The sequence below is a fragment of the Leptonychotes weddellii genome, chromosome 6 (genome assembly GCF_054177405.1).
Source record: "Leptonychotes weddellii isolate Sample4059 chromosome 6, ASM5417740v2, whole genome shotgun sequence".
NCBI lineage: Eukaryota > Metazoa > Chordata > Mammalia > Carnivora > Phocidae > Leptonychotes > Leptonychotes weddellii.
The window spans coordinates 76,743,133-76,752,766 of NC_138374.1; the positions used below are offsets into that span (position 1 = coordinate 76,743,133).

General features: G+C 45.3%; 1 long non-coding RNA gene across 2 annotated transcripts; it reads right to left on the bottom strand.

Moving 5' to 3' along the window:
- Nucleotides 1–1,983: 1,983 nt before the first annotated feature.
- On the bottom strand, nt 1,984–5,887 carry LOC145722251 (uncharacterized). 2 transcript variants are annotated; one of them, XR_014146370.1, is made up of 2 exons: nt 4,258–5,887; nt 1,984–2,936 (listed from the first exon to the last, which is right to left on the bottom strand). It is a non-coding gene; the product is annotated as an uncharacterized LOC145722251 (long non-coding RNA). The 2 variants fall into 2 exon arrangements; XR_014146369.1 differs by having other exon boundaries at nt 3,729–5,887.
- Nucleotides 5,888–9,634: the final 3,747 nt, after the last annotated feature.

Consider the following 9,634-nt stretch of genomic DNA (forward strand, 5'->3'; position numbering starts at 1 on the left):
CACCAGCCAAGTGACTTGATGTGCTGGAAACTCGGACAGCATCCTCGCTGAACACCAACGCTTCCAAGTCCGAGCTTCAAACCTTCCCTCACTGGGCACTGAGCACCATGTCAGCATCAACACTGCTCTTTCAATTCACTTGTCTCCCATTCCTTAAAATCAGAAACCAAGCTCCAGTCACCACTCTAGTTTCCCTTCAGAGATAGAATAAAACACTACGTGTGCACAGCACACTTCTATCAAAATATAACTGCTTGGTCTTTCTCATACGGGCAGACCTACTTACCCATACTAATGAGAGAGGCCACGAGTTCAATCATTATATATATATTTGACCTTGTGTTTTTCCTTTTGATATTTGTATCTCGAAGTCAGTCTATACTGCTTTCTTAAAATAATAATAATCATAATGACGTGGTCACATAAGGGTCTGGATCTCCATAGCCACACACCACGGCTCTGGTCCAGATAAGGATGAAGACACAACCTCAGCCCATGAAGTGAAGCCCACACCCTCAGCGATCCCGACACGCCTCACGGGTGATGAGTTCCTTTGCTACATGGAGTTGTCCGAGTACAAAGGATGCAGGCACCCTCCAGGATTCCTTCTGTTTTCTTCATAAATTCCCCAGCTCAAGTCGCAAGTGACACCGGGTCAAGCTTCCAGAGCCCAGGATGGGCCACCAGGTAAGCAGCCCCCTCACAGAAGGCTAACAGGGGGCTACATTCCCTTTGGGAGCACAACGAGACACTCCCCGAGCTCCTAAAGAACCTACACTCCTTCTCACAAAGGGCACCACACCCTGTTACAGCTCTGACGCTGTGTTTTACTTTAAAACATAATTTCTAATATCAGGATGTGGTTCATGGAAGAGGAAAACATGAACACTCACAAAGGATTCTTATAATATTTCAGAAGATTGTTTTCCCACTGTTTAATTAAAATGGGAAATAAAAACACACAGATAGCCCCTTCCACTAGCAGGTGTGATTCTCTTTGGTGATTGAAAGAAGAGCAGGAAATGAAAGAGTAACAGATGTTCTGATGACCCGTCATTTCCATAATCAAAGTTTTGAAACTTCACACACCCTCAAAGAAAGAAGCTCAAACAAACGTCTTGGTCTGGCAACTCCAAGATGTCTGACCTGTAGTGACAGGGACAGACGATGAGGTTGTGTGTGTTGGGTGAGGCTGGTGGCACAGAAGAAGGTGCTCGGCCAGCTCTCCACCTGTGCCTCACCTGTCCTCAGCCAGGAACCTGCTCACGGCCCTCACCTGTCACAACTCTCACACGGGAGACCCAGAGCCAACCCTGGAGCCCACCCTGCCCATGCCCTCCTGCACAATGCACTCAGCTCTCCTCTGAGGCCCCTGTCAGCTTTACCCAGACCTGGAACTCCCCCATCTGCTGCAGAGCTCCAGGATTCCCCCTCTTCTTCCAAAATGACACTGGCCCAAGGCTTTCATGAGAGAGGTAGAAGGCTACCTAATGAATGGTTCACACCTACTCTCCCCTTCTGTCGTATTTCTCTCCACTTACCTTCCTACCTATGCAAATTGTAAGTAACATATCAATGGAATATGAACATGCTCTGAGATCTGATTCTTTCACTGCAGCCTTCTGAGGACTCCTTGTACAATAAAATACCATATCCTATGATGGGGGGGTTTAAAACTATTATTTACAGAATAATTCAGCCCAAATCACCTCATTTTTAATTGCTCTTCATTAGGCAGAACAGTTTCTGTGGAAAAAGACTTTCCATAGAGGGGAGCCTGGGTGGCTCAGTCGTTAGGCGTCTGCCTTCGGCTCAGGTGGTGATCCCGGGGTCCTGGGATCGAGCCCCGCATCAGGCTCCCTGTTCAGCGGGGAGCCTGCTTCTCCCTCTCCCACCCCCCACCCCCGCTTGTGTTCCCATTCGCTATCTCTCTCTCTGTCAAATAAATAAATAAAATCTTAAAAAAAAAAAAAAAAAGACTTTCCATAGATATTACCTTCCAGCAATTTCATAAAGAGTCAACGGAAGCTCTGTGGGATAACCTGACTCACCTAGGCTCAGGCAAGCAGTTCCAGAACTCAACCCAGTGCTCCTGACAACAAGCCCCTTGATGCACCAGCATGCCTCTATCGAGAATTCCCAAACACTCTCCTTCTGACTCCATCACCAAAGAAACTACAGAGAAAATACGGCATGTCAAAATATCTAGATGATACATTTAGAAAAACTAGAAAGTCAGGCTCAACTTTTAAACAGTAAAAGCCTGCTTTGAATAATTTTGATTTTTCCCTTGACCCTAATTGTAACTCTTCTGATGAAAAGACTAATCAATTATGAAACATCACCTTTGACAAATGACAAGACATCATCCGAGTCTGTATCTGACGACAAAAAGCCACCTAACTCTAGATGCTGGCCACTCAACCATATCCTAGGCCCAACTGAATAAACACTGTTAGATTAAGGAACAAAAGATATGTTAAAAACACACAAAGAGTAAATTTCACCTTCCCTTTCTAATAAAAGTTACTTCTAGGAAACAGATGATCAGAATATATTTTGTAAGCAATAAGTGAACAGAGAAAATGGGATCCCCTGCAATGTTCTACCCGCAGGGAAAGTAAGTAACTCTTGAACCAAATGGAGAATGCTGAGAGCTACTTAAGTTTTGCTTCCTGGCTCAACTAGAGAAAAGAGAAAAGCCCAGGAGGTTTGGGGTTAATGAGAAGTTTTACCTCCAGTCCTGACATGAAGATGACACTGTGCCAAATGGACCTGCTGCTTTCTCTGAATGCTGACATCCTGTGACAAGCTGCATCACTGACTCAGATGCTGATGTTCAAAACTTCGAGTCTCATGGAGCCAGAGCAGAGAAGTGCTGTCAGGTGGGGATAAGTAGGACCTCCGACCTATGGCATGCACACCTGCTTCGGTTTCTGGGAGAAGGGGAAACACATACTTGTTTTTTAAGTAGTAATTATCTTCATTCTAAAGTAGACCAATGACTTTGTCATTTGGAAAAGCGAAATTACTCTTCCAAATCAACACCTCAACTCGTCTGTTCCTCATGCAACTTGAGTGGGGTCTCGTTTACTCCAGCCTCCAGGCCCCCACCTGGAGGACCCTCCTGCACAATCCTGACAGCCCATTACCGCCATCCCCGGGGGACATGGGGCACAATGCTGATGTTGGGGGACGGCTCTGGGGCTTGTTGCCGCCACACCTGTGCCTAGGGGAGCAGGAACCTGGAGGGCCCTCCCAGACGATCATAACGGACCATTACCACCATCCCCCTGAGGACATGGGGCACAATGCTGAAGTTGGAGGACGGCTCTGGGGCTTGTTACCGCCACACCTGTGCCTGGGGGAACAGGGGACACCCTGCTGAACTCGGGGTGCTGCTCAAGGTCCATTACCTGCACTCTGCCAGGGCACAGGCGGCACCCCACTGAACCTGGGGACTGTGTGCGGTCCTTACGTGCACTCTTCCAGGGGAACACGGGAAACCCTGAAATGTCCGCAACCCATCCCAAAAAAGCTCGGGTGAGCGGGGTCCTGGAGTTCACGGGGCTGGGGGATACAGCCCGTTGAAGGACTTTCAACGATTAGGAAACTCATCTGAGTTCGCGGGATTAGCTCGCTCCCCGCCGCCTTCGAGGGCCCCCCAACTCCCACCCGGGGAGCACCCTACCCCCGGGACCCCACCCCGGCCCACAGCGTGGTCTCACCCAGCCGGGAACTCCACAAGTGAATTCTCTGGCAGCGGGCCTTCTGCCCCACCTCCGCATCCCGGGGCAGCTCCGGGTCCTCCCGCAGAAAGGTAGCTCCACCCCCACGCGGTGATTGGTCGGGGAGAGTGGTGCCCCGAGCCCATTGGATGCTGCGCCTGCCTCTACCGAGCAACCCGCCCTCAGGCCCGCGGCTCCCTGCGACGGCAGGTGGTCCAGGAGGCCCCTCCTCACGCCAACACCTGGCTTGGCGGCGCAGGCATGGGCGGGGGCTATGGGCGGGGTCCGCCCCTCCCCCGGCCCATTCCGCGGAGGCCTCTGGCTGCAGACCACCCCCAGAGCCCTGCCCCTTCCCTTCCTGCACCAACCCACCTGCAGAGCTGTTCCTGGCTCCCGGCAAGGTCAGCTGCGCTCGGACCTTCCGAGGCTTTGGGCTTTAGAAAATGCAATGGTTTCACGCATTTCCAAGGCAGTTTTAAACCCAAAAAGTAATGCTCTAAGCGGGAAGAGCTTCGCCTTCTGGTCTCACCCATGGAGTGGATAGTGCTTCTTGGACCTTCAAAGCATCCTTGTAGGATGAGCCCGTTTATGCTGGAATATATATACATATGCTTGGTTCTACAGGGAAGCTCCAGGATGAAGAACAGCCGCCCTTCTGTGCTGTTGGAGTTGCGAACCAGGAACATTTATTTTTCACTTAAAAAGAAAACATATTGTTATTGTCGACACTAAATGAACAAACCCTTTAAAACACTTTAGAGAGAAAGGAAGAGAGTTTTATTCAAACCCAAATCAGGACAGCTGCCTGGGAGACACAATCTTCACAAAGAAGGGAGTGCTCGGGGGAAGGAACATTTGAGGCAGGTTTATATATTTGTTCTGTGTTGTTTTACATACAGAGTTACATATCATCATGAGGAAGAACATTCAAGAAAGTTACAGACTTTTTCTTATGTTTTCAGTTTCTGCAAGTCGGTATGACTTTAATCTTATGGGAGCCAGAGAGGTTCTTTTGTTTTTCTTATCTTTATGTTTGCAATGGCATTTTGGGTTATCTTTTTCTTCTCAAACCAGATGTACAATATGCGCTTGGGACAGAAATAGGACCCATGCTCTGAGGTTTTACCCGGTCATTTTCAGCTTGGTAAAATGTTAAAGGGTAGGTTCTCTGGGAGCCCAGGATCCAGGTCCACGGATGGTAAAAGATAAAAATTTCCATTATCATTAGAATTACTACTAAAGGGAGGAACTTGAGACAAAAGTACCTTTAACAATAGTACCAAGAAATCAAAATGATGCCTAGAGAAGTTCACCTGTTCCATGGTCCACACAAGTAAGAGAGGGGTTCACAGACACTGGGCTCCTCCCCTTCTCCTGCGCAAATCTCTGAAGCACACAGATAATTTAAAGTCAGAATTTTAGAACTGCCAGACATCTTAGAGATGTCTGGCACCATTCCCTTGGACTATAGAATAAAACAGAGTAGCTCATTTTCAGGGCACTAATGGAAACATGAAGTGCCCCTAAAGCTTGGATACACTGTCTCAGTTCTTTCCTTGCAGATTTTGACTAATGTAATTCATAGTCATACCATATAAACACTACGATGGTTGGGAAGTAAATAATCGTAGCTAAGGGACTATTTTAGCAATGTTTATAAGCACTGTCTCACTTCGTAGAAGAGGCTGAGCTGAATGTTTTTAAATACTATTTCAGACCTGTCTTACAGTACACTCTGAACATACCAGAGCCTGAATCAATTAAAAAAAGATCGTTCTTTCAGTAACTGTAATATTAGAAAAATATTATAATGTCTCTATTCCTAGAGATCTTGGAGTATCTTACTCAAAGATCCTCCAATTACGATGGGCAGAGGTTAAAAGGCCAACTGAATTCATTCCAGTTGGCCACACAACAAGAAAATCCTGATACTTGATATGTTTCCAGATACAGAAGACCAGAGATAAGAGGGAAATAGCAGGGCGCCTGGGTGGCTCAGTTGGTTAAGCGACTGCCTTCGGCTCAGGTCATGATCCTAGAGTCCCAGGATCGAGTCCCACATCAGGCTCCCTGCTCGGCGGGGACTCTGCTTCTCCCTCTGACCCTCCCCCCTCTCTCTCTCTCTCTTTCTCAAATAAATAAATAAAATCTTTAAAAAAAAAAAAAAAAAAGAGGGAAATAGTACCGTGTATGGAATAACAAGGGATTTGGAGTCACTTTGGAGATCCCACTTAGATCTCTGACACTAAAATCCTCCGTGACTTGTATCGTCTCTGAGCCCCTGCCTAACCATCTAGAAAATGTGACTCATAATACCTACATCATAGTTTAGAAGTTTAAGAGGGAGAATTCCACAAAGAGCCAGTGTGATGGCGCTCAAGGGCAGGTGCTCAGGAAGCCATAATTACTATTTGGATCTATTCCTTTTCCAGAAAAAAAGAACACATGTTGAAACCATATTTCTAATAGATGGCTCACAAGATGATTTTCAAACCTTAAGGAAGGTCAAGAAGCTGCTATTGTGTCATATTTCACTCAGAAATCATGTTGTTGGACTGGTGAGGACAATACAATAGCACCATCGTCACTAGGCGTGGGGAGCTTCCCATTTCCATATGGCCATGTTGTCCCCCTTAGCTCAGGGCCACCAGAAAGGGCAGCTTGGGTGGGAGACACCATCATCACTAGGAGTGTGGAGCTTCCCATTTCCATATGGCTATGTTGTCCCCCTTAGCTCAGGGCCACCAGAAAGGGCAGCTGGGGGTGACCACATACCCAGGCTGCCAGGTGTGGCTGAGGCAGGCAGAACTCGGACTTAAGGCTCAACTCCTGTCTACCGTATTTATAGTGCTCTTCACGGATAGAATGCCATTGTCTGTGAGCTCTGATGTAGAAAAGATCGAGAATTTCCATTGTGATTCCCTCTCTGACCCTTAGGATATGTAGCAAATTTACATTTAAGTTTTAAGCATTGAGGGACTTCCTGCTTTTCTTTTCATTATGGCTATGGCTCAATTCCCTGTGGTCTAAGAATATAATCTAGTTAATTTCAGGCTTTTAAAATGTGTAGACTTGATTCATGGCTCAACATATCATCTATTTGGATAAATATTCTAGGACCACTTGAAAATAATGTATTCTGCACTTACTATGTAATGTTCCATATATGTCAATTAGGTCACATTTCTTACCAATGTTTTGTCTGCTTTTTCTATCAGATATTGAGAAAGGTATATTAAAATCTTCAAACAATGCTACTCTAGTCAACATTGCATTGGAGAATCTCCCATGTGTTATAAGCCAAGAGAAACAAAAAGAATAAGAATTGAGGAGATCATTGTGACTATTCACAGATAATATGATGGTGTACATAGAAAATCCAAAGTAGTCTATAAATACACTATTAGAATTAAACATGGAAAACTTGCAAATCTTAGAACCAAGGAAGCAATCCAGAAAGCAGCCAGGGAAAACAGATTTCTTACATACGGATGGAGGAACATCAGAATAACGTCAGACCTGTCCATAGGGACCTGGCAAGCCAGAAAGGGCTGGAAAGACATATTCACGGTACTAAATGAGAACATGCAGCCAAGGATACATAGTCAGGGAAATGTTGCAAAGGAAAACCAAACCTGGGGGCATCACAATGCCTGACTTCAATCTATATTACAAATCTGTGACAGGATGGTATTGGCACAAAAACACATAGATCAATGGAACAGAATAAAGACCACAGAAATGGACCCTCAACTCTATGGTCAACCAATCTTAGATCAGGAATGAATGTCCAATGGAAAAAAGACAGTCTCTCCAATAAATGGTGCTGGGACAACTGGACAGCCACATGCAGAAGATTGAAACTTGACCATTCTCTTACATCATACACAAAGATAAACTCAAAATGGATAAAAGACCTCAATGTGAGACAGGAGTCCATCAAAATCCTAGAGGAGAACAGAGGCAGTCACCTCTTTGACATCAGCCACAGCAACTTCTTTCAAGACATGTCTATAAAGGCAAGGGAAACAAAAGCAAAAATGAACTTTTGGGACTTCATCAAGATAAAAAGCTTCTGCACAGCAAAGGAAACAGTCAACAAAACTAAGAGGCAACCCATGGAATGGGAGAAGATATTTGCAAATGACATTACAGATGAAGGGCTGGTACCCAAGATCTAGAAAGAACTTCTCAAACTCAACACCCCCTGCCAAAAAAATAATAATAATCCAATCAAGAAATGGGCAGAAGACATGAACAGACATTTCTCCAAAAAAGACATACAAATGACTAACGTTTAACATCACTAGCCATCATGGAAATTCAAATCAAAACCACAATGAGATACCACCTCACACCAGTCAGAATGGCTAAAATTAACAAATCAGGAAATGACAGATGTTCTGAGGATGTGGAGAAAGAGGAACCCTCTTTACACTGTTGGTGGGAATGCAAGCTAGTACAGCCACTCTGGAAAACAGTATGGAGGTTCCTCAAGATGTTAAAAATAGAACTACCCTACTACCTAACAATTGCACTACTGGGTATTTACCCCAAAGATACAGACGTAGTGAAAAGAAGGGGCACCTGAACCCCAATGTTCATAGCAGCAATGTCTGCAATAGCCAAACTGTGCAAGGAGCCGAGATGCCCTTCAACAGATGAATGGATAAAGATGTGGTCCATATATACAAGGGATTACTCAGCCATCAGAAAGGATAAATACCTACAATTTGCATTGACGTGGCTGGAACTGGAGGGGATTATGCTAAGTGAAATAAGTCAAGCAGAGAAAGACAGTTACCATATGGTTTCACTCATATGTGGAACATAAGGAATAGCATGGAGGACCATAGCGGAAGGGAAGGAAAACTGAATGGGAAGAAATCAGAGAGGGAGACAAACCATGAGAGACTCTGGACTCTGGGAACCTAACTGAGGGTTACAGAAGGGAGGGGGTGGGGGGATGGGGTAACTGGGTGATGGGTATTAAGGAGGGCACATGTGATGAGCACTGGGTGTTATATGCAAATAATGAATCGTTGAACACTACATCAAAAAATAAAGATGTACTATATGTTGGCTAACTGAACATAATTAAATAAGTAAGTAAATAAATAAATATGCTTTCTACATGAAAAACAAATAATGGGTACAGAGTTTCAGATTTGCAAATGAAATGTTCTCAAGATATGTATCACAGCAGTATAAATATACTTAACACTACCGGACTTTATACTGAAAATGTTTAAAATGGCAAAATCAATGTTATGATTTTTTTTTAAAGATTTTATTTATTTATTTGACAGAGAGAGACACAGCAAGAGAGGGAACACAAGCAGGGGGAGTGGGAGAGGGAGAAGCAGGCTTCCCGCTGAGCAGGGAGCCCGATGTGGGGCTCGATCCCAGGACCCTGGGATCATGACCTGAGCCGAAAGCAGACGCTTAACGACTGAGCCACCCAGGCGCCCCAATGTGATGATTTTTTACAACTTTTTTCCTTTTTTTATTATGTTAATCACCATACATTACATCATTTTTCCCTGCCTACTATCTTCTTTTTTCTTAACATATAAAGTATTATTTGTTTCAGAGGTACAGGTCTGTGATTCAACAGTCTTACACATTTCACAGCGCTCACCATAGCACATACCCTCCCCAATGTCTATCACGCAGCCGCCCCATCCCTCCCACCCCCCACCACTCCAGCAATCCTCAGTTGGTTTCCTGAGATTAAGAATTACTCATATCAGTGAGATCAGGGTGCCTGGGTGGCTCAGATGGTTAAGCGTCTGCCTTCGGCTCAGGTCATGATCCCAGGGTCCTGGGATCAAGTCCCACATCGGGCTCCCGGCTCAGCGGGGAGCCTGCTTCTCCCTCTGACCCTTGCCCCTCTCATGCTGTTT